Source organism: Labrus bergylta, chromosome 19 (genome assembly GCF_963930695.1).
Source record: "Labrus bergylta chromosome 19, fLabBer1.1, whole genome shotgun sequence".
In the NCBI taxonomy this organism is placed as follows: domain Eukaryota; kingdom Metazoa; phylum Chordata; class Actinopteri; order Labriformes; family Labridae; genus Labrus; species Labrus bergylta.
In genome coordinates, this window is record NC_089213.1 from 22,044,766 (window position 1) to 22,069,436 (window position 24,671).

General features: G+C 40.7%; 1 protein-coding gene across 2 annotated transcripts in view; it reads left to right on the forward strand.

The window, feature by feature from the left end:
* The window catches only part of pag1 (phosphoprotein membrane anchor with glycosphingolipid microdomains 1), a 56,690-nt gene that overhangs the window by 5,569 nt on the left and 26,450 nt on the right, over positions 1 to 24,671 (forward strand). Inside the window, exon 2 of one of the 2 annotated variants that reach the window (XM_020652356.3) lies at positions 17,404 to 17,568. The exons of the other annotated variant lie outside the window; for it this stretch is intronic. The gene's annotated coding sequence lies outside the window, so the exon portion shown is untranslated. The remainder of the gene's footprint in view (positions 1 to 17,403; positions 17,569 to 24,671) is intronic. 2 annotated transcript variants of the gene reach the window in all.

Genomic DNA, 24,671 nt, shown 5'->3' on the forward strand with positions numbered 1-24,671 from the left:
TAACAATGTTTAAGTAAATCAGATTGCTCTTGAAGTTAGGAAATGCTCAGTCGGTTTAATGCTTTCTTCTTCTTTTGTTATATCATGGTGGTTAGCAAACGGCTTTCAGATACACTGCAGCCAACATCTGGCACAGGTAAAATAATAGAAAACAATATTTTTAAGATGAGTTATAAGTTGTATGGACACTATAAATGATTGACTATTCAAGTATTTGCAAATCATTACCCATCCCTAAAGTACTACTACTTTTAATAACTGTAATTATTCAGCACTTTTAAAAAAAAACCAAAGAGCTATACAATTAAAATAAGTTAAAACAGTCAAAACAAATGCACAGAACACTCACACATCCCTATTTGTCAATTGTCTCATCTGACACATTGCCCCTCGGTACTGGTGACAGACGTGAAATTACCTAAATAAAAGTAATTGAATTGCTCTCTGAAGCTCTTGTTTGCTTTTGGAGGTCATACACATGCATTAGTTTTAATTTCCTGCTGTTTCATAACCAGCTTCAAATTCCTCACAGGAGCTTTAAATACATTTCATTCCAGGCTCCGGTTTAGGGACTGGTGTTGCATCAACCTATGAGTTCATATCCGTTGTTCATAATAAAGTTACAGTTTAAAACAAGTTTTTATTTGTGTCATTTTAACCATGTTTGTGCTCGTTTAAGTTTCTTTGTATATGTTTATTCTTCCTTTATAAATGCAATAAACAACACCTTTGAGATAATAAACAGAGTCGAAGGTTTATGTAAGAATACCGTGTGTGTGTGTGTGTGTGTGTGTGTGTGTGTGTGTGTCTTTACGAGCAACATGTCTCTCATTGTTGAAGTCAGACTTGTTTGTCCTGACATACAGTAGCTGGCATCCTGCCCTGAAACAAACACACACAAACACACACTCAAAACTGCTAACAGACATGCGGCAAACATGCACCCACATGTTATTCCCACAAATCTACAGATATAAGTCCTATGATATGGACATACTCAACTCATACACAACGTCCAATACTCGAGTTTCCACTTACACACACACATTGCACAGTCGTTGACCTCTTTTATACATACAGTACACAGGCTAACACACTGTTAACAACTCAGGGTGGCCCTCAGCAATTTTCTCGAGGATAACTTGGTGCTTCACTTTGTGTTCGACTCCTCTGCAGCGCCGTGTTCTCTCTCTCTCTCTCTCTCTCTCTCTCTCTCTCTCACTTTCTGCTCCAATGCAGGAACAGATCTCAGCTCAGTGAGACGAGAGAGAGAGAGAGAGAGAGAGGGGTTTTGAGGCAGAGTGTGGCTTGTTCAAGGCAAGTAAACACTGCGGATGCGATTAACTAAGATTGCCCAGGGGAAGCTCTAATGGGAAATCACAGTCCCTTTTCCAAAGGATTGTGGGTAACACGGTAACTTGGTGGGAGAGGGAGAAAGAGAGACGTTAGAAGAATTTGAAATAACTTGCATCCTTTTACATGGAAACGACTACAGCTCTATCCAACACATCGGCTCATCACCTGGTCCTCTTCAGCAATAAAAACATTACTCAGCTGTGGAAGATGGATATAGAATGATGTATAGAGCTAGTCAGAGCAGACATGTAAAGAGACCGTGGTAGCTAGACATACACACACACAGGCATGCACAGAGACAGACAAGGTGTAACAAGCGCATAAATATCCCTGCATGTTTGACAACTGCTAAGGGCTAACCAGCTAGGTGACGACCTTTATAAGGGTTTAACGTTTCGGTTTGTAAGAGCTGTCTCTGTGATTTCTGATTTGAAAAACGCTTAAACAAAAAATGGCGTATTCATTTTCATTTCCAAAAAGTATTTCTGAGCACAGGGCCTTTTTTTTGCACACCTCACTTTAAAAAAAAAAAAAATGTATATTGAGAACTATCAGGTTAGATTTATCATAAAAAACAGGTCCAGAAATATCTGATCAAGTTCAGCTCATTCAAATTCCATGTAAGTCATGTTGGACTAGTTATTCAATTGTTTCATGGTTAGCTATCTTCGACCTCCGGTAGCCAAATGATCAGCAGCACACACACACAGAGTGCAAGGAAGGCAGAGGTGAGGTGATGGACAGTATAGACACAGGTGAGTGAACTGAGCGTGTGCAGACTGTTCCCTCTGCTCGCTGTAAAGTGCTGCTGATGCAGCAGACGTTCGCACACAGTCGCACACTGCAAGGGTGGGGTGCTATAATGTCACCCAAGGGGAGGATCCTCATCTCACACTCTGCTGGGCAAAGCAGTGAAGCATGCGGACACACACACTCACAGGCACACTGTTTCACTCACCTGTGTGACTCTTTGAATATGATCAACCTTTGTCTTTGTTTGCACTTTTTTCGAGTATTTCTCTTCAGCACCTTTTCTTTAAAAAACAGAGCAAGGAACAAGTTCATTTTTTCTTTTTTTAAATGCTCAATAGAGTGAAGTAGTGTTCTTCTCATGTGTGTAAAGTCCCCATGTGTTCATGGGGTCAGGGGTTTGACATCATGTGTTTGGAGAGAGGGGAAAAAAAATCAGTTGAGTTTATAACTGTGTCTGAATGAGGGTCATTGAGGACGCGACGACCAGACAAAGACATGACTGTTGCTTTGCTTTTGTGACGTCCGTGTGTGTGAATATATTTAGCATTTGTTAACATGCATGCAGATAATAAGCGTGTCTGTGTTTTCCATGTTTTCCTGTATTTGAACAGCACACACACACACATCAGGTGACACTATGGGGAGATTTGGAGCTCTGCAGGGCGGTTGTTTGCTCGCCTCAGCTGATGAAGGATGCGACGGGCCGTAGATTGGTTTCCATCCATCACTAAGGACCTCAGGCTGTCTGGCACCATTTTACTCTTTCTCTCTTTCTCTCTTTCACTCAACTGCCATTCCCAGCTTCCGTTTCTCTCCTCATTTTCAGGCTACTCCACCTTCTCACCAGTTCACTTTGCTCTCCTGTATCCACCTGTCCCTCCTCTTCATCTGCCCTGGCATTCCAACTCTCCTCCTCTCCAACCTCCTGCCACTATGTTTCTGCTTATTCACATTTCCCTTTTATGTGTCTCTTTTCCATTCCTCTTTTTTATATTTATCTCACATCTCTCCTCTGCTCCTTCCCTTTTGCACTCTTTGCCACCCTTTTGCTGTCCTTTCTTTTTCGTTTTTCCGTCTTTAAAAACCTGAATCTTTGCCTCTAGCATCGATTTTGAGCAGGAGTCAGGCACATACACACCAACACACGCACACACAAAGACAGTCTGTCCTGCTTACAAGTAAAGCGTATACTCCCTCTTCCCTTTTCCCCAAGCAGGCTCATAATAGGAAATGGCCCCGTTATCTGTACGGGCACCGACTTATTAATATAAGCCGTAGACAAACAAGGTGTGGGTACGTGCTCTGCTGTGTGTGCACTCTGATAAAATGCAACAGAGTGAGTAGTAATGACAAAGAAATGACATGGCCAGTCTCTCATACTGTTTTTCCTTTTAGTGATTTGCTCTTAAATAGAGTATTGTAGTGAGAGACGGTCAAGAACAGAAACAAGCTTTATGAAATTATGTGAAAAAAGAAGCTTTCCAGGGTCGGTTTTGAGTAGAAGTGCCCCCAAAAGGTCCACAATTATGGCTCAAAAAGAACACGAGTTGTATTGCGAAAAAGTTCAATATCTGAATATTTGGTTGTTTTTTTTAAGGTGCGTCTCTGAACACAAAGGAATGAAGGAAGGGCACAAGTATTGCTAAACCAGCCAACAAAACGACCCTTCAGTGTCGTTCAGAAGGTTGTCACTGATGCCAAAAAACAAACAAACCTGTTGATTAAAACTGTTTAAAAAAACAGTGATAAATTAGAAGCAAGAGAAAAATCTGTTTCTCTCTGTTACCCTTGGCAACAGGACTTCAGGTGGGGTCTGCTAGCTGAGCTTCTGCTAGCTTTCTTTTTAGGTGAAACTTCCATCAGTCTGCGGGCAGGTCGAGGTGGTCGCCCTCTTTGAAATCTGTTTTGCCAACCAGATGCTATCCCAAAATCACAACCTTTGATTGGCTATCTGTCTTGTCGGGACATTTACTTTTTCCCGTGCTTTAAATTTAGCCTTTGAACATACATCTTCTTTCTGAGACCTTAAAGAATTAAAACATTTATGTTGGCCACTTAGTTACTTAAAACATTTAAACAAGTATCCACCTGAAAATATTTTTGATACCATAATTTTTGTAGTTATTTGGTATGGTTAGTGGTGATAGAAAGGGTAAATGAAAGCCACTTATTCGTTCGGTGTGTGTGTGTTTGTTTGTGTGTATTTGCTCATCCCTGCATCAGTCAGTTCCCCCGTCATAAAGTGTGGACATGCCCCTGCTCCAGTGTTCATTTTTTATGAGGTTGTCATGTTTACCTTGAAGGAACTAATGTATCTGCAGAGGTCTCTTCCTCTTCAAAACATTGAAACTGGGACAAACACTCAACTAAGTAGTTGCACATTCAAGATGGAGGTTTTGTCCCGCATGCTGTTTTGGAAGGCTTTTTGGGCTGCAAGCTGAGCTGCCGCTTACTTAAGTGTAAATCCTTCATCCAGCTGAATCATTGTTGAAAACAACCGTGACATAATGGGAGAAGCTGGGAAAGTATAGTCTACTTGAAGTAATTGAATGTAGCATCAGCAGCTGCAGGCAAAACTAGAAATCCTACCCACATTTAGGCTGATAAAGACAGACACTGGTGTGGCACTGACCGGAACAAACGGCTTAATCACGATTTTCTGACACAGTTGAGTCTAATGAAGTTGCAACACACAGCAACAGCCAGCTAAGAATGCATATGGATGAGTTGTTGTTTCAGCTGTAAGCCAATCAGAGTGCAAGACTTCAACAAAGTAGCATGTTTTAGTTTTTCTTTGATAATTGCAGTCCATAAATTGCAAGAAAATGGAAAAAACAATTCAGCCTAGAGGCCAAGGTAATATCCTTAATTTGTTTGTTTTTGTGCCCAATTAGCTAAAAACAAATCTTCAATCCCCACAGTTTTGAAACAGGAAGTAGCTAATAGTTGAAATTTGGATGATTTGTCGTGCTGTTTTTTTCTTTGATAAGGAATGAACAATTCTACCAACAACCATGACTCTGCACTCATATAGACATTAGCAATGCAGGAAGTGAGAAGATTTTTATCTGTGTGAGTGTGCGATTGTTTGAAGCCATTATGTGACTGCTTTTAGAGGAAATGAGCCACTGGTTATATCAATTTTTCTCCGCAGAGAGAAGTCGCCTTCAGCCTGTTTGCAAATGACTGTTTACTGCAGGGACAGATTTGTTAATGAACTATGAGAGTGAGATGAGTGTGTGTTGTTGTGCCTGCATAAAACAATTTAAAAACACAAGAATTGTGGGAAATCTTTATTAGGATGTAATTATAGCCATTAGCAGTGTTTGCCTTTTTTTTGAAGGAGATTATTAACTGATATCTGCGAGTCATCCAGGGAGTTTACTCTCCGTCTCGCTCTGTTTCTCTCTGATTCTTCATCCTCCTCCCTCATCTCCGTCTCTGAATAGGCGTCTTGTTTGCTTCACTAGCTGCGGTTAAATATGCTTCACCATCCAGACCAAGGGACAACAAAGGCAATGTGAAAACGTAAAGGAGGGAAGGGGAAATAAAAGAGAGAGAGAGAGAGATGTGGAGATGGAGAGAGTGACACGGGCTGGGAATTGGGCAGAGAGAGGTCTGAATGAAAGAGTAAATAGAATCAGAGAAAAGATGTTTGAGCCAAGTGGGAGAACAAAGAGGGGATTGTTGAAGTTGAAGTTATGGGCCTTTCAGTCCCTGGACAGTTGGTCGCTGATGTTTTTTTAAGATTCGCTCATGAAAAGTAAATAGTTTGGTTCACTGTGCTGGAACATTCACTAAATGCTGCCTGTTAAGAAAAGGAGGGAATGTTGAGTTTTATTTATTTTGATAAGTATTGAAATTGTCAAACAGAGATCTGATTTTAGCAACAAGCATCTGTTGCATCAAGTACAGATATGCTGCATATTGCCTTGAATTATGTATATGTTATTGGTTAACAATATTTAAAGGGTTTATATGTTGTAACCAATGGCTTTATTGATGGTTTGTAAATGCTTTATTATTCTTTATAAGTAAAGATATACATGTTTAAAAAAACATGTGTAGGATTGCTTTATATTTTCAATGCCTTACATTTTAAATGCTTAATAATAATGTTAAAGCACAGCCTGGCTATACCAGAAGTAGCGTTTACATGGACTTTGGTATCCTGGTTTTGATTTGGTTTTAGAGCATCTCATTTTTGTGTTGTGCATCATCAGTGATCATGATTTCAGAAACTGGGCTAAGCACTTACCCCGATTTTGAGAAACCAGATTTTGCTACCTGGAGAATTCCGAAAGAAAATCGGATACAGTGGCATTTATTCGCCTTACCCTTGTTTCTGACAGATACGGACTACCTGCGCAGGCGCCGCCTCAGCCAAGTGACTCATCAGCAAAACAAACATGTTACCAACAGCATTTAGAAGTGAGGACATGTTGAATATTCTCTTAGCTGCACAACGCCAAAATGTGCGGTTGCTCTCTTCTCCCGTTGCTGGAAATGAGGTGACTGTGCAATATGTGGTATCCACATGTGATGTTGGCATTTAATAATGCTAAGCCCACTATAAGCCACAGTTATCTCATTTCTCAGATTTCAAAATTGCTGCGTTTTTTGTTGTAAAAAATAAACATCACATGCGCCTTTGTGATATGCAGTAATCAGAAACCTGGATACTGGTATTTATCATGTATACATGGGTATGAAAAACCAGGTTTCTCTGTGTGCATGTAAACTTCATATTCTGAATATGATCATAAAGCTAACGTTATGCTACAAGCTAACTACACCATGGTCGGATGATTGTGACGTCACTAGCGTTATGCTTCAGACGATCTCAGATAAACTAATCCACGTACCTTAAAGAGCCCATATTCTGCCCTTTTTGGGGTTTGTATATTTAATCTATGTACCTACTTTTGTACGTTCACGATAGATAAAGTCTGAAAAAAGTGTCTGTTTTCATGTACTGCTCCTCCTTGCTCCCTCTACGCTCTGAGTCTGTCAGCTACACTCTGCTGAGCCCACACTGTTAGACCCCACGTGGGCCAAGTCTGCTCTGATTGGTCTGCCGATCTGCTCTGTCGTTATTGGTCAGTTGCTCAGCACGCTTCTCGGAAATGTCCCGCCTCTTTTACCATATTTGGAATGCAGCCACTGGCTCCGTCCGAGGGGAGCATAAACATTAGCACCTTAGCACTACTGTGCTACCGCAGGCTACGGCATATCGGCAAGTTAACGGGCGTGCAACATGAGCTGCAGGGCTCGCCACAACGAGCCAATGGTCTTAGATCAGTGATCTCACATTGACAATGACGTCGGACTGACACATTTTTATCGAGGGGGGCTAGAACCGAGCGTTACGTGCAGCTAATGCTACAGCTAACAGGAGGGGGTAGGAGAAGCCGTGTTTACGCAGACTTTGAATTTTTGCACATAGATGTGCCTAAACATGCACAGGACACTTGGAAAACACACTAAAGAGCATGTAAAACCAGAAAAAGCAGAATATGGGACCTTTAATAAATAGTTTACTAACATAATATTCACCTTAACCTAAAGATTAAACCTACAGGAGACATCTCCGACTAGTGAGAGAGTTCCCGCGCTCTGTGTCCAGCGTGATGACATTTAATGTCCCCGACAACCACTGTAGTCACATTTAGCCACTTGTTAGCAACCGCCTTTTTAAAGAGGCGTAAAAACTTCAAAATTCACAAGTGGGGGTATTACCAAACATAGTTTATGTGGTCTAACAAAACACCAACATCTCTTCAGCTTGTGTTAACCACAGACCTTATTTCAGGTGTCTAACCACAAACCCATTCAAAATCCCCGTTGACTTTTAGACGTTAGACCCCATGGCGCTCAAATACTAACTTACTTCCGGGTTTTAGGACTCATTCCTGTGGCGCTCTATTGCTGTGACATAGTCTCATATTTTGCAGATATTGGAATGAGCACGCCTGTTTCAATTTTTGACATTTGACAACTTCTGTTTGTTGTTGTGAAATGAATGAAGGGAAGCAAATCTGTTCTTTAAAGTGAGGCATGCAGAACACTTATTGTTGTGATTTGGGAACTAAAGCTCGTATATCAGCAACTGGTATGTTTATTGTTGTCTTGTATTATTATCATATAGTGTAATGCACTTCAGTAAAATTTTCAAGAACTCGCATTTGACTTCTGTTTCATTTAGGGTTAACATTGATTATATTCTACCAGTTCACATGTGCATAATGGATACTTTTAAAACTTTTAAGGATATTAAGGATCATTTTATGGTTAGAATTGTTAACTTTTACAATGCAAGCAGGAACAATTCAGCATTTCACTTGTACAATATGATCTGAATATGTCTCTCATCACATGTTAATCGGATCTGTGAAGAACATTTTCATACTATACCTAGCCTTGAGTTGAGCTGAAGCTATATTTGTTCAATAATCTGCTCTCGTTTTCTAATCGAATGATCTACAGAATCCCAGGTTTCAGAAAAAAGGAATGCAGTTTATAAAAACAAGAGCCTGTGGCTGAGAGGGTTTATGAGAGGGTATAGAATACATCAGAGGTTAATGTGCTGTGCTCAGGTTGTTGCATCTACACCTTACTCCATCAAATGCTTATCTTGACAATTCTTTTTTTTACCGCTCAGTAAGGTGTTGAAGAGTGCACACTTGGCCCAGGAGGTAGCACGCTTGAAGAAATGCCTACAAAGCTTTAATGCATGTGTTGCTCTGCGGAAGCTGCACCCTTTCTTGGAATACTGGGTTGGAGTTTCTACAAGAGTAACAAAAAAAAAGAGGAGAGGAAGATGAAAGTGGTTTACTTTCCTGCTTCGGATGAAGGAAATCATTCCAGTACAAAGGAGAGAGAGAAAGAGAGAGAGACAGGGGTTGATGGTTTGAGTGAAGAGAGATGTGAACTTGAAGGGAGCGACCACAGCAGGGTGCCCCGCTGAGCTGCACTGAACAGCGACATTAAAAAGGTTTTGAACCAAAGCCAGACCCCCTGAGCTTTTTTTTTTACCAACAGGGACCGAGGAGAGGAAATGATGAGAGGAGAGAAAAGTTAAAGAAAATGTAGGATTAGAGGGGGAGGGGGGTGAAGATGAAAAGAAGAGCATGCTGACAAGAAGTAAGGAGGACAGTGGAAAATAGAATAAGAAAGAAAAGAGGGTGATAAATTAATTATCTGTGTGTAGAAATGTTTTCAATTTACCAGAGTTTAGTAAGAAGGTCAATGTTGAGGACTAATTCCCATTGAAGGGCTTAAACTCTGCAGGAAACATTCTTTCATCATCTGCAAACTGTCTTTGTATGCAGCGCAGACGGTGAAGAGAAACTCTAACATGAATCCTCCTTCAGAGAGAACGTGAGGAGATAAATGTTGAACTGTTTTAAAGGCTCTAGTTTAGGTGGAGGTTTGGGTATGACTCATGCAGATTTGAATTCAGGTATGTCTCTGGATCCAGAGGAATGTAGGAAGAGAAGGATGGAGCTCAGGAGAGCGGAAGAAAACGGAGAGGCGGAGAAGGAATTCAGGCTAAATGAGCCAATGGCAACTCTCCGACAGAGCAGGAACTGACAGCAGGAAATCCAAGTTGTAATCGGACCTTACTTGATGCTGGTTTGCCAGACATAACAGACAAAACAAACTCAGCATGCAGATCGCTTTGAAACTCTGCTTTCTTGAGTAAAAGAAGAACCTGATCCTTGTACTTTGTGTACCCTTGTACTGTTACATTCCCCCATTTACACCCTGCCGGCAGAGGCTGCAACGTGAAGTGCCCAACTGCCCAACAGGGCTATTCCATTCACACTTTGCTGGTGTAGCAGTGGGAATAGTTTGGGGTCCAGTATCTTGCCCAAGGACACTTGGACACAGAGCAACCACCTCAGTCTGCCCCTGCACAGAGGAAGCTGTGGATCAAACTCCCCAGACTCTCAGTTGAGAGACGGCCGACTTTTACAACTGAGCAACAGATGCCCCAAATAACAAAATAAAACCTTTGTACCCCGACATGTAAGAAGCTGGGACCAGCACATTTTTTAATCTGCCTGCTTGAAAAATGACTTACAGTAGATCATTCATCTACTTTATGTTCAGAACATTTACTGCTTTGGGAGCTGGTTGGCTTAGCACTTAGGTCGTGTGCCCCATGTACAGAGGAGTTCGTCCTCAGACGGCCTATAGGTTTAACTCCATTTTTGTTTCTCTATCTCTTTGTCTACCTGATTTCCTGCTCTGTCCATTGTCCTGTCCAATGAAAGGCCCCAAAATAATACCATTTGATTTTCTCTTGATTGATTGAACGACGCAGCTTGAGCCAGATCTCAATAACTACAAGTTGGATGACACATTTTGGCTTCCTTCTGATGACACAAAACAAAAAGAAGCATCAAATCAGGAGTCAGCTACATTTTTTTATAATGTAATATAACCCTGACTTAAAGGCACAACTTTTTGGTGATTTAGACTAAAACATGTAATAAATATGAGCTGATCCTGAAATTGAGCTGACCCTGTAGCTGCTTGTAGGTGTTTCCCTTTTTCCCAGTGAGCTTTGCTGCCTAACTTGCTGCTCTGATTTGAGTAAAATGCTCAGTGAATTGTTCCCTCTCAAGTTGTCAGAAGCGATAAAGAAGGTCTGATGAAGCCTGTTTTTATCTCGCAGTAAATAGTCCTCGGTTCAGTCCTCCTGCGTCTCGTTGGATAAAAACAGGCTGCAGTGCTGAAGCAGGGGAGACGCAGGATGGGGGAATTCCACAGGAGCTCTCACTTTGTATTATGTGTCAGTTTGCTCCTCTCCCATTTCCACACAGCCACCTTTCCTCTTGTCTTTGTGTTGCACACACACACACACACACACACACACACACACACACACACACACACACACACACACACACACACACACACACACACACAACTGAGTTGTGCCTATTAAATACATGTCCCTGACCATAAAGCGGTAAATTAAAAGCCTGATTCAAAGCAACAAATGAGTCTGAGGGATTAGCTTCTCTTCAACCATGTTATGAAGGTTATTTTTAGTCTCCTCTCAGTCGCACAATGCCACATATATATATAAAAATAACAAAGTGAGTAGGGTTTGGCTTTTTAAACAAATCTCTGGCTCTGTCTGTTGTTTTGGTGTCAGTGGGTATTAAAATTATTATTTATGTGACATAGATGGATGAAGACGCAAAGATTAAGTTTTAACGGAACTGGAAACCCAAATCAAAAAAAGTTCCTTAGCTATGTTATGTAAGGTCTTGTATTCATAGTTTTGGAACAAAAGGCATCTCAGCCGTTGTTCACGTGTACTCTAAAGCTAACTTTGATATGGATAGCAAAGCATTTTGTAACTCCGGATTTCCCAACTGAAACGATTGTTTTCAGAATTGCAGGGATTTTCCTTCTTACTTAAACATACTTCTAATGTATGCGCTATGCTAATAGTCACATGCTGTGTGCATAGCCAGGGAAATGTCAATCAAAACTTGATCTGCCCCGCCCACACTGTCGACAGAAAAATAATAAACTGCAAAAAAATCTTTTTTTCAACTGAAGCAACATATTTATTTAAATCAAATTTGTATGGCTTTTTAATGAGACTCCCAACTTTGATATCATAAATGCATTATTACTATTTGAAGCCAAACTTTCAGAGGCTGCATACACACTACAAGACATTCCCCCCCTTTCCCCCTCACAAACACACAAATGCTCAAACCCCCCGCCTCGTGCACACACGCATCATTCTTGGCTCTGAGCCTCCACAGCAACTAATCACTCAGACAGCGTGGCCGTGCCCTCTCATTAAGCATGCTGTACGCTGAAAGCTACACTGCTAATGACTCTGCTTTGCCTGTTCCTCAAACAATACTCTCTGACCGAATACCATTAAAGTTAGCTTACCATATAAAAAAAAAAACTCTGCAGAGTCCCACAGAGAGATTATGTAAGAATGTGTAATGTTCTACCATTAAAACACATTAGCTGTCAGTTAATGTGCTTTTATATTTAATCAATATACAGAAGCTAAACTAAGATATTAAACTAACCACCTCCCATGATAACAACCCCCCCCCCCCCCAATGATATCACCACTGCTCCAGAAACATCACATCCCATTTGTTCAGATGTCAGCACAGCCTGTTCACTTGGAACATTTTAATTTTATTTAGCACTTGTTTCTGCGCTGTCAAAGTGCATCCGCTGACGGTCTGAAGTTAGCATATAGCGCCCTCATTTTTTCCAGCACGCTAGCAACGCTTGCGCTTCACGAAGTTGACATTGTCAGCCGAGCGTGAACAGATTCAATCAAGAAGAATTTGCAGAAGAAAAGCAGATCACAGTGCGGCTTCAAGTCAGGACAAATGCACAATCTGCTCGTCTTTTTCTCTGAAAAACTTGGCAAAAATTGTATTATTATTATTATTATTATTTTAACAAATAGGCTGAAGTGTGTGTTAAATTTGTTGCACGTCATGCTCTTCTGGCTTTTGTTTGTTTATAGACCCTGAATTCAGTCTTTCTGATATCTCATGCTGTTAGCTGCATGGTAATAAATGGCATAGCTAGAGTAATAATATTGATCTCTCTTTTCTCCATGTTAGCTAACATATTGCCTGTAACTTGATCACTTGGATAAGAGTGGAAAAAGTGTGTTTCTGTGTATGTGTACAAGTTTATTTTTCATGTTGTGCACCTATGATAGTGTACTTGCAACTTATTTGCAGGAAGTGTGTGTCTGTTTGTGTGTTTGTGTGTTCTGAAGATTCTGCATTATCAACCTCTTGGCAGAAAGCAAACAGAGAAACGCTGAGTTCTGTTCATCGTCAAGGCCCTGTCGCCCCGGGTTACAGGGTTGCTAGGGACTGGCTGGATGGAGAGACTGGCATCAGTGAAGAGCAAGCTTGGCATGTGGGCACGCTGTACCCTGATTTTCTTCTCTCTTTTTTTCCCCCGCCATTCTCTCCTTCATGTACCTGGAAAGGGCATTTCTAAATGCACAGATTTTTATTAAAAGTCAAAGTACCATTCAGCACAAAAGTTTCTGTGCATATGAATATCTGCCAATTAAATAAAATGCTGCATAAACAGGGTGCAAACAGTTTGTGCAGCATGTTGATGAAGCAAGTGTGTGGTTTAATCTTCCTTTTTCAGTGATTTCTATTCTGTCACAATTAGATGACAAATGATCACCGCACATCCTGTTTGTTTCCAATTATGGCGTTTTCCTGGTGATGGATGGGTATGTTTGTGCTGTGTACATGATCGAATCCTTTTAATAGACTTTCAGTGCTGAAATAATCATGACAGACCACTGGGATAGATGTTGTTTTAAGATATGTCGGGGTTGTAAAAAAAAAAGTGTGTGTTAGTGAGAGAGAGAGAGAGAGAGAGAGAGAGGAAAGGGGTGGAGGTTTGAGGCGCCAGCAGAGAGGATATGTCTGGCAGCTGTGTCATTTTGCAGAGTAAAGGATTATGGGAGTATTACAACGAATGAGCAGAGGGACCCGGACACACAACTTTCCCTCGACATATTGTGTGTGTGCGTGTTCAAGAACAAGTGAGAATGTGTGTATTGTATGAACATTGCTCAGTTGCTGCCAGTGACTCGCTACTGTGGCATTCACAGCAGCTGGCAGGGCTTTAGTCACAGTCTACCTGTGATTTCATAACTGAAGCCACAGTACACAAAATGATGCACATTTATTGACAAGTATTGTCATCTAAACCACAGAGCGTTTTATTGTTTTCTTCATGCACTCTAACGAATTGCTGTAAATTTATGAGGAAATTTCAACAGTATGATCCTGTTAGGGTTTATAATAACAGTTTTTTGCTGTATTTACAAAAAAAAGTAGCAAACTGTAAATTTCAGCAACAGCAATATACCGTTAATTTAACAGTAACTTCCTGGCAACCCTACTGCCAGTTGTTTACCGTTTTTTAACAGGGAAATGTTTAAGAGTGTGATGTATAGAAAAGCATTAATCGGCTGGGCTTCATGAAGAAGGGTTTAGTCGATTATTTACTTTATAAAAGCCGGCCAGATATGAAGTGTAAACACACATTTCTAGATTAGATTAGAAAACGTTATTGATCCCCAGCGGGGAAACTCATTTGTCACCCGGTCAGTTCATACACACAACAAATAATATCTACAGTACATCACGGTACACAACAAGTAAATAAATAACAAACACCACTGAAACCGTTTGAATAATCATGTAAAGCCATGAGTCAGAAACACAACTAAAAATGTTCATTACAATATGGGACTGCAGCAGGAACAAAGGACCTCCTGAGTGGTTCAGTGGAACATATGGCATCACTAGTCGCTCACTGAAGGAGCTTCTAATAACAAGAGGGTAACTGTTCTTTTACTACACAATCATTACAGAATTATTGTTACATTACAGTAGTGACTAATAGCTGTCAAAACAAGCCGTTCTCCTCTGTTAAGTCTAGGGAACACTCGCTCATGATTGCAGTGAGTTGCTGCATTAACTTGTCACAAAGCCAAACACACACACCCACACACCCAAACACACACACGCCCCAGACATGTTGTACAAAAGCCAGCCACTCATCGGGGATCATCGATACGTAATATGTGTCTGTGTTTTCTCTATGTGTTATCTAAACTCACTTCTAAGTGGTTTGATTCCCAGCGAGCCTTCCCCTGAGTGTCGTTTTTTAAAAAAAAAAAAATTTTAACAGCCTTAGAGGAACAAGATGCTCCGGTGCGACTCGGCCCCGCAGAGTGATAACAAGATCTGAGCAGAGAAGTGTGACCTCTGAGCATTGAGAGGGATGTCAACAAGCTTTTCTTGATCCCTTGATGTTTATTACCGTGAACACACATGCACTGTAGATGTGTCGCTACACACACTCACATCACAGCACAAATCAGCCGTGGATGGAGGTAATACACACAAACTTTAACAGCTGAGTAAAGGTAATTTAATCTGTGATATTCTGCAGTGTCATGGTGACTCAGAATCAACTTATACACTCACTTTTGATCCTACAACTCTGACTGAGAATGTACAATTTTTCTGCTACAACTAGTTATGACTTTGTCTTATTATTGTTGAAGCAACTTATGAATAATTTAGTCCATGTAGAATCAAACATAACGACAGATGTTCACCATAAGAAATCAAATATGGAACAATGGCTGAAAATAAGGGATTTCGCTTGTAATTGAATTATGCTTGGAAAGTAAAATCCTCATATTTGAAAAGATGTTTTCTGCACATTTTTTGATCAGTTAGGAATTCTAAGATAACAATCTAAAAAGATGCGTCATTGAAAGGTTTATTAATAAGGTTGTTATTAGACCAACGACATCAGGGCTTCATCAACAACCAAAACATGTTTTTATTCAGTCGCTGCACATTTTTGATGATTCAAATGATACATTTTCCAAACTTTAATGCAACCAAATAAAAAGAGAGAAAAAGTTCATCGTATTTCAATCGGGCAAATTCAACTTTCCAACATTACAAAAGCGTTATATCTATGGTTATTGAAGACAATAAAATGCAGCATAAATATTAATATAAATGTTATTGGAAGCTGGAAACAGAAAATCTTGGGAATCTAATTTTTTTTGTTTTCTATCATTCAACAATCATCATCCGTCCTTTAATCTCTGAATCTAACTATATGACTTAGTAACAGTAAAAAAAAACACTAACTCACTCTCACTCAATTGTCAGACTATGAAAAACTACCTTGCTACATGCGACGTAGATTTGACCAAATCAATCTCTTAGTCATTTTCAGGCCATGGTGCTGCATTCAAACACTGGCAGACTTCAGGGCTGTCTGCACTGTCAGCAGTTCTTCTGTATGGGTCAGTGCACTAATGAACACCATGTGTGTAGCAGGTGTGAGTCCAGATTGTAACATATGTCACGTACTGTATCACACCTTTTTTCCATACATTTCTTCTTCGCTGTCGCTTCTTCCTAAAAATCCATATTCCCTCTGAAACTCTGTGACGCTTGAATCAGCAAATCCCAGGAGGATATTATGGAGCTCATTACTGAATCATCATATGGATCAGCAGCAGCACCCGCGCATTGATCAATTATTCATAGGAGTCTGAGGTGAATAACAAGCGCTTCTGTGTTCAGTGAGGACTGTGTACTTGAGTTAAACTTAAGCTTGAGATCTCAGGTCAATACATTCCATTGAGAGTTTTTAGCCTCACAAAGGTGCTGATGTCCTTAAGGGGGTAAATTACATCTCCTGGGAGTTTGTCGTGCAGCACTCAGTGTATGTCTTCTTCAACTTCCATTTAAGTCTGTCTCTTAAATTTTCTGTCAAAATGTCAGAGGATGATGTAGTTCTTTTGGGCTAACTCCAAACACCTTTAATTTAATGTTTGCACTGCCTGTTATTTAATGTCTGTTTTTTGATAATTTTGCACTATCTTCTTTTTAAACATTGCTGTACATATATAAACAACACAACTTCAGAAGGTCAACACTTTTTTATATTCAGGTCTAATTACAGATTTTTTGTTTTTGTTTATATGTTATTGTTTAAATGTCACATATATTTCTATCCCTGCATGGGTTATGTACATTTCTTGTATAAGTCTATTTTTAATTGCACAGTTTAAGTTTAATTCATCTAGAGGTATTCTTTAAATCTTTTTGGGTGTTAATATATATGTATGGGGGGGGGGGGGTCGGCTTTGTGGTTAATTTGTAACAAATGTTTCATGTCATGTACGTCTTTGTAACCTGCTACTGGATGCTTAAATTTCCCTCAGGATCAATAAAGTATCTATCTATCTAACACATGCCTAAGTTTACTTTACCTTTAAAGAAATGCATGTGAAAGAGATCCGATTTTGGAAGCTTTTCCTTTTTCAGTCTGGCTATTTCATTGGAATATTTTGACCATTCAGTGAACTGTTAGACCATTTTACCAAAACTTTTTATCATATCCCCTGTTGAAATTAATTGTGACAGTTAAAAGCACTTCTTTTCCTGCTAGCTTCAAGCATGGCTGATCTTTTGAAGCTTTTTTCATTTCCTCAAATATTTTTTTTTCCTTACACCCGTGTGGTATTCCTAAACAAATGTATCAGCATCTTTATGGCCAACTGTGCAAACTTCACCCACCCTTGAAAGCTGAAATAAACACAGTTGCTATACTTGCTAAATAAATAATTTACCACTTGAGACAATGGGAATTCACCCTCTTCTAGAGAGACAACCACTAATTCTTTCTTGCCTTTTTTTTTTGCAGAAGTTGTGGGCGGCATAGCAACAGAGACATGAGGTAAAAGCAGCTGTTTATAAGGAGCCTGTCAGCAGAACAATAGCTGCCATAGCCACATGCAGCAGGAAGGCTAACTCGAACAACAAAGCTAACCACAGGGCAAGGCCGGGAGAAGAAGCCAAAACACAGGAAGTAAGCTGCTGTTTACTTTCTCTCGTCTAGACTTTTTTCCTCGCTAATTAAGTGCAAAGGGTCCCCTCGTGGATTCTCATTCTTTAAGGAATGAGCGTTCAAGGTTACTTGTGGGTGTTTCATTGTTTTAGCAGCTTTTTTAAAATGAGACGGTGTTTGACCCATTTGTGGCCCCCAGGTCTCTGTGCTGTGGTGTTAGCCTTACAGTAATCCCCCAGCGACCCAGAAAGTAATTTCTGGAGCAGCTGGTAATGCGGGCCATAGGCCTAATAACACTACAATGGTGTCATACGGAGGAGAAAGTGTTAAAGACGGCCAGGCTTTGCTTTGAATCAGTGTACATCATTAAAAAAGCACCATGTTAAATTTACATCCACTCCATCCAAAACCTAACAACATACTTGATTAATGTAGTCTGAGAACTGCTGAAGTGCATCCTGGGTATTTGATGTACACTGATCCTCACTGTGTGTCTTAAATCAAACACACAGTGAGGATTGAAGGTGTGTGTGTGTGTGTGTGTGTGTGTGTGTGTGTGTGTGTGTGTGATCCAGAGGGCTTTATTAACAGGAGAAAGGCCAATGTCATTTATCTGAGCCATGCAGAGGATTAGAATGAAGTATTGCGTATGTTCATGTGTGTGTTTGTGTGTGTGTGTGTGTACATATATATGTGCGTGCAACAATGAGTTGAGGGATGATAAGAATAATACTCTCTGACTTTTTCATAAAATTTGAACGGGCCATGGTTTAGACTGAGTGCTTCTGCTGCATCTTTTTTACTCATCATTCTTCACACAGGATGCTTAGTACAAATCAAAAGGGTGAAGGGGTTGACACATTTCCCAGCATGCCTTTGCATTCCTGTAGCCTCTCACGGGGCCTTTTGGAGGACAGTGCAGGGACGATTCCCAACAAGCTACTGTGCTCTCTGGGGGCATCTTTTTTCCAGATGAGGCCATCGTCTCACGACCGCGGATAAAGCATGTGTGGGGGTGTGTGTGTGTGTGTGTGTGTGTGTGTGTGTGTGTGTGTGTGTGGCCTGTTTACATTCCACTAATTCCTCTCGGGAATCCCTCTTCTCCCCCAGCTTATTTGCCTGGGAAGGTTAGGTCCACGTGTGCCTGTGTGTGCCTGTGTGTGTGTGTGTGTGCCTGTGTGTGCCTGTGTGTGCCTGTGTGTGCCTGTGTGTTTGTGCATTTAGGATATTTTTAGACTCCTCACTTGAATACAATTGGCAAGCGTCCTCAAATCAGAGCTTAACCCTGGTGGTCAAACTTCAATACTTCCCAAACAGACACATCCTGACAGACTCTTTAACCTCTACTTGAATCCTGTCAGAGATGAAAGTTGGAATGTACAATGTTTACAGTGTGCACCTACTTTAAATGCAACATTTTCTGACATTTGGCTCTGATAGTCAACATGTTTTAAGTACATATACTGTAAGTATCCACTGTGAACATTTTCAAATTGTAGGTCCCACACTTTGTTGTTGATTTCTAGGAAAGCTTATGAGGACGATTCATTTAGTAGAAAGTAAGGGGTTGTTGATGAATGTAAGTGAATTGAAGGATCTGACCTATTAACTGGGAAATATTACACAAGAAATGTTTGTCCTAGTAACCGACGGGATGGCAGATGTAACTGATGGATTGTTCCAAACTTTGATGATATCTAGGGAATCTTACACAACAAGTTTTGTCAAAGGGAATCTAGGGGATTTCAGATGTCATTTTTGTGGCCAAGCAGCTTATAGGACAAAATCTGCAATCTCTGCTCCGGCTCTGTTAATGCTGTTAATGCCTCCTCAGGAGATGATTTCATGCTCCTTGCTGTGACTGCTGACAGTAAACTGCCAGGCTTTTTTTCTATCTCCGCCGCTTAATCTTCCAAAGCAACAATCACACAAATTTGAGTTGGACTTTTTTTAAAGATTATTTTAATGATCTTTTCTTTTTTTGTTGGATTATAAACGGCAGAGAAAAATGGGAGGGCAGCTGACAGACAAGGATCAAGAGGCAGTTAACAACATGTTCTTGTAATTGACTTCCTCTTTTGTGTAATTCTCTCCATCTACATCGAGCAGCACTCTTTGTGCTCTGATAGCCTGATTAACAGTCATTGATATGCTGCTGATAGACTATCTGGAAGTCCTTAAGTAATAACCAAGCCACAATATGATGTCATATGTGGCATTACACATTTCACCCAGGCTGATATCACTAGAAGAAATCACCATCAGCGGCACTCGAGGGGTCAGAGCCGTGTGGTGTGTGTGTGTGTTGTGCAGAGTGGGATAAGTGTCGAGGGCTCTTCTAATGGGCTCATATGAGTTAACTGTCAGGGGCATCAAGAGGTAATTTACAAAAGCTGTAATGTAATGGCTCTTGATATGGAGGGGCACTCTGGAAGAGTGTGTGTTGTGTGAGACTTTAGATAAGTGTGTGTTTGTGTGCAGAGTCGTGTGTAGGGAAGTGAAAGATAAGAATGATGGAAAAAACAGAACGCATTTTTAATTAAAACAGCACTTTGTGATTCCTCTCAAGGTGACCCACGTTTGTGGTACCTGGTGCAGTTTGTGGCTAAACAGCATTTTTTTTCTGGCTCAAGTCACATTAGCATGTACCAGATTTCTTTGACTAATGTGGAAAGTTCAGATGATGTTCTATGCATCCAAAGAGCAACAAGTCATTTGTTTTGTCCCCTGCCCTCAGGGGACAAAACAAGGGGTCGGTATTTTCAGCTTTTCCCATCAAATAACTAGTCAAACATGGCAGCTTGGAGTTATCTTCATTGCAAAAGTTTGGGAATCAGTCTTCTAGCTTTTGCTGGATTTGCTCTTGAATCAGGGGCACTGGATTGGTCACACAAACAGGAACTTTATCTGGGAGAAAGGGGATTGATTTGTGTCTCTTCTTAATCATGGTGTTTTAATATCTTATTTTATCTAAGAAATCAGTGTTTCACAATGTTACGCTTTTGCAAATTCTAACCACAGGCTGTGCTTCTTTTATTGCAACTAACTTGAAAAGCTTTATTGGAAAAAGTTGAAACAAGATGTTGCATTTTTATTATTGACAACTTTACCAACACCAGATGGGTACCTACATCTTCAGCGTTTCTTGAAGTTTCTGTGTGCAATTGTTCATGAATTTTCTGTTGAACACCGTTAAATTGGTTTAAGTTGAATCATCCCTTTAGCTCTAATAAAAAATCTTTTGATAGAATGGCGTGCTGTGCAGCTTCTTTTGAAACAGCACTTGACACCTGTCTGTGCTATACTATTTGGGCAGCAGTATTCACTGTCTGTATTCAACTAACTTCTCCTCCTCAGTCCCTCTGTGTCAATCTATGAATAATATCAGTGAGTGTCACTCCTGTCCGTCCCACTCTCTCCATGCATCTCTCCACATTATCCTTTCACTGTGACAGGATGGATTTGCCTCTGGCCACCTCAGCTTTCCTTGAAAGTGTCAGAGTGTGAAGGTGTCTCAGCTGCATTTGCCTGCACACTGAGTGCTTTAATGTATTCTTTCACATTCTCTCACTCCCCCCCCCCATCTCTCTCTGTCACGCTGATTTCTGTCCCCTGCTAATTGGTTCATCTCTATTCACTTGACTGTGTGTGTGTGTGTGTGTGTGTGTGTGTGTGTGTGTGTGTGTGTGTGTGTGTGTGTGTGTGTGTGTGTGTGTGTGTGTGTGTGTGTGTGTGTGTGTGTGTGTGTGTGTGTGTGTGTGTGTGTGTGTGTGTGTGTGTGTGTGTCAGGTTTTCTCTTAACTTCCTTCCTCCATGTGTGTGCATTAATAATTATGTGCATGTGTAAGAGAGACAGACAGCAGATTTTCTGTAACCAGCAGGAAATGTGTTTCCTGCTTTGATGCACATTTAGTCAGTTCATTTGGTTTTCAGTTCTCCCTCGGGACACTCTGAGCCAACCCCATTAACTGATCAGAGATGGGCTGTGGCACCCGTCACCCATTTGTTGATAAATGTTTTTCTGTATTATAATCTATTATATATGATTTGTTCACTGTTAAATGAATGTACTGCATTCAGCAACTCTAATGCGTACCTTTAAACTCTTGTGTGTTTGTAAAGTCCTTACAGAAATCTGATTCCAATTTCATTGAATTTATCTTGGGAATATTCTTGCAAATGTTAAACAAGAAGAAGAAATAGTACTAAATCCTCAACTGATTTCTACATTAATCGTTTTACCATAAGTGTTGAATTGATCTTCGTGTCTGACTCTGGGCATAAAAGCAAACAAATATATTTCCTCAAATTCTGAACTGTTCCTTTGGGATGATAACAAAACCTACATTTCATGCACATAAAATGTATCCTCCTCTCTCACCTGGAGTGCCTTTTCTTTACTGAAGACACTTCCTTCCTACTTACTAGAATGAAATATGGAAAAAGCTTCAGCCTGTGAAATAAAGAATCAAATGGAAGAGTGAAAAAGGCGGAGGCTGATCCATATCTGCCTCCTGCAATCTTCCAGAGTTGCTCGGGCGTGCGGTGGTTGGATTTTACCAGAGATCCGAAGATGGCTGTCTGAGGGTTTGCCATTTCTTCAGCATCCTTCCCCCCCCTTCTCCTGGCTGCTGAAGAGGTTGCCATGAATGTTTTGGCTGCAACCCCCCTCAGCCACCCCAACTGTCCACCACCCCTCCCCCAGCTGCAGGTTCTGATTGCAGATTTGCCCTTTGAGCTCCTGCAGGCTTCCATATTTTACCATATCTTTATGGGATGTCAGACATGTTGAATGTGCCAAGGTCTGGAGAGGGACAAAGGCTAGGTGAGGGCAGGGATGAATGGATGAAGCGAGAAAGGTGGAGGAAGAAGAGATGGACAAAAAAACAAAGACAGGTGGAAATACAATTGTAAGAAATGCAACAGGGGACAGGCAAGTTTGTGTGCATGTGTAAAGTTGACAATGATTTGTTTTTGTGATACTTGAATTAGAGAAATGTTTAAATAGTGATGAAGTGAACATTCACTTATAAGCTGCTGTGCATGGAGGCCTCCTCTGAGATAGGTAGACACTGATCAAGCCTGCGATTCCCCTCTTTTAAAAAAAACACATTACAAGTTCATTCCAAGTATGTTATGGTTAAAATCTTAATGGTTAGTTTTTCAGATATATTTTTGGACTTATTAAATGATCGGAAACAGGCGTCCCCGCTTAGACACTTCAGAATGTAGTCCTCAGTTGGTAAGATAGGCGTGTATACGTGTGTGTTGTGTGTGATATACAACAATCCTCCCAGAATAAGTCTGTCTGAAAAATGTCGCCCGAAAAGGTCAGAAGCTGCAAGAGCACTCCTCTGCCTCCTTCCACTCCTTCACTTTTTCACTCCTAACTCTGCCATGTCCTTTCTCTTCTCTTCCTTGACCCTTCCTCAAATACACACACACACACACACACACACACACACACACACACACACAGACACAGACACACACACACACACAGACACACAGACACACACACACACAGCCATTAGCAAACGTCATATATCCCGATGTTATGGAGGGTCGAAAGGGGCTGACCCCCTGCCATTCACCTAGTCTTGGTCCTTTAATAAAGCCAAGCCTAGGAGGGATCACATTTCCATTTTGCTCCAGTTTGTTCCAGTTGCTCGTTCTGCTCACACACACACACACACACACACACACACACACACACACACACACACACACACACACACACACACACACACACACACACACACACACACACACACACACACACACACACATCTCCTATTAATTTGCCCGATGGCCCCTGTGCCTTTGTTCCAAAAAGCTAGTTTCACAGAAGGAGATAAATGAAGTTGATGGCGAGCATCAGCCTCAACATTTGAAGGTGTGTGTGTGTATTAGACTCAGAAAAAAGAATTATGTGTTCTTATTCATGAATCTGTCGCAGGGGAAATGTGTGTGTAATTATTGTCAATGCGTCCCCTTTTTGCGAATTTGCAAGCGCGAGAAGGAGATGTGTCTCCAGGCATCTGTTGCATTTCATTAGCAGCTTTTAGAATAACACACACAGTCTCACACACACACACATACAACATCCCTCATCCTATTCTGTCCACCCTGATAATCCCTTTATCTTGGCAGCTATTCAACACATAAAGGCCAGTACCACTGAATAATGATGTGGTTGTATCTGCTTCTCATTCACTCTAATGCTAATCTTCATCTCAAGGTGACAATGATGGAGAAATTGAATGCATACAGCCGTTGAATAGTGAATAAAACGACGGTATTTCTAATCAGGAGTGTGTGTATCTATTAGTATTAGTGTAGGAAAGGGTCTGAAGTTTATTCAGTATGATTTAAAATTTTAAAGTCAAACACAACATTGATAGCATCTTCACTTAGCAGGCATAGCTTTATCCTCATACTGAGATTCCCTGAGTTCAACAGTTCAACAACAGCCCCCCCACCCCCCACCCCACCCTATGCTATCCCTCTCTTCGTGTTTGCAGAGAAGGTCACTTACGTGAGTGACAATCCCTAGAATCATTTCAACTATGCATCTTTTTTTCACGCTCCCTGTCTCCATTTACATATTGGGATGACACGCCTGGCTGGTTTATTTAATCACACACACTTGCTTCAATGAACAATTACTGAATCCGCTTTTGTTTAAGCATTTTATTATTAGCTGAGGACTGGCGCTGTCACAGAGCTAATCAATTTGAAACAATGGCAGAGATTTTTTTTTTTCACTCAGGGGAATGAAAGTTCTCTGTAAACATTTGGGGAATGATTAAAAAAAAAAAAAAAAAGACGCGTGTGGAATTTAGCTAAAGTTTGTTAGATTTGTATTTAAGTGATGTTTGCTTTAAGTAGCTTGGCTGAAACATGTCAGTCAAAGAAGTGCATGTACGTTTTTGTTTCTCGTGTTCAGAGGTACGGCTGTGGTTTTGGGTGTTTACACTTCCTCTTTCCAAACAGCTGAGGGTGCATGCGAAAAAGAATTTAAATTGGATGATTTATCATGTATAAGGAAAGGTGCCAGTAAGCAAGTCTGAGAAAGCTTGTTTCTCACATGGATGAAAAGAAGTCAGGAAAGGAGAGAAGTG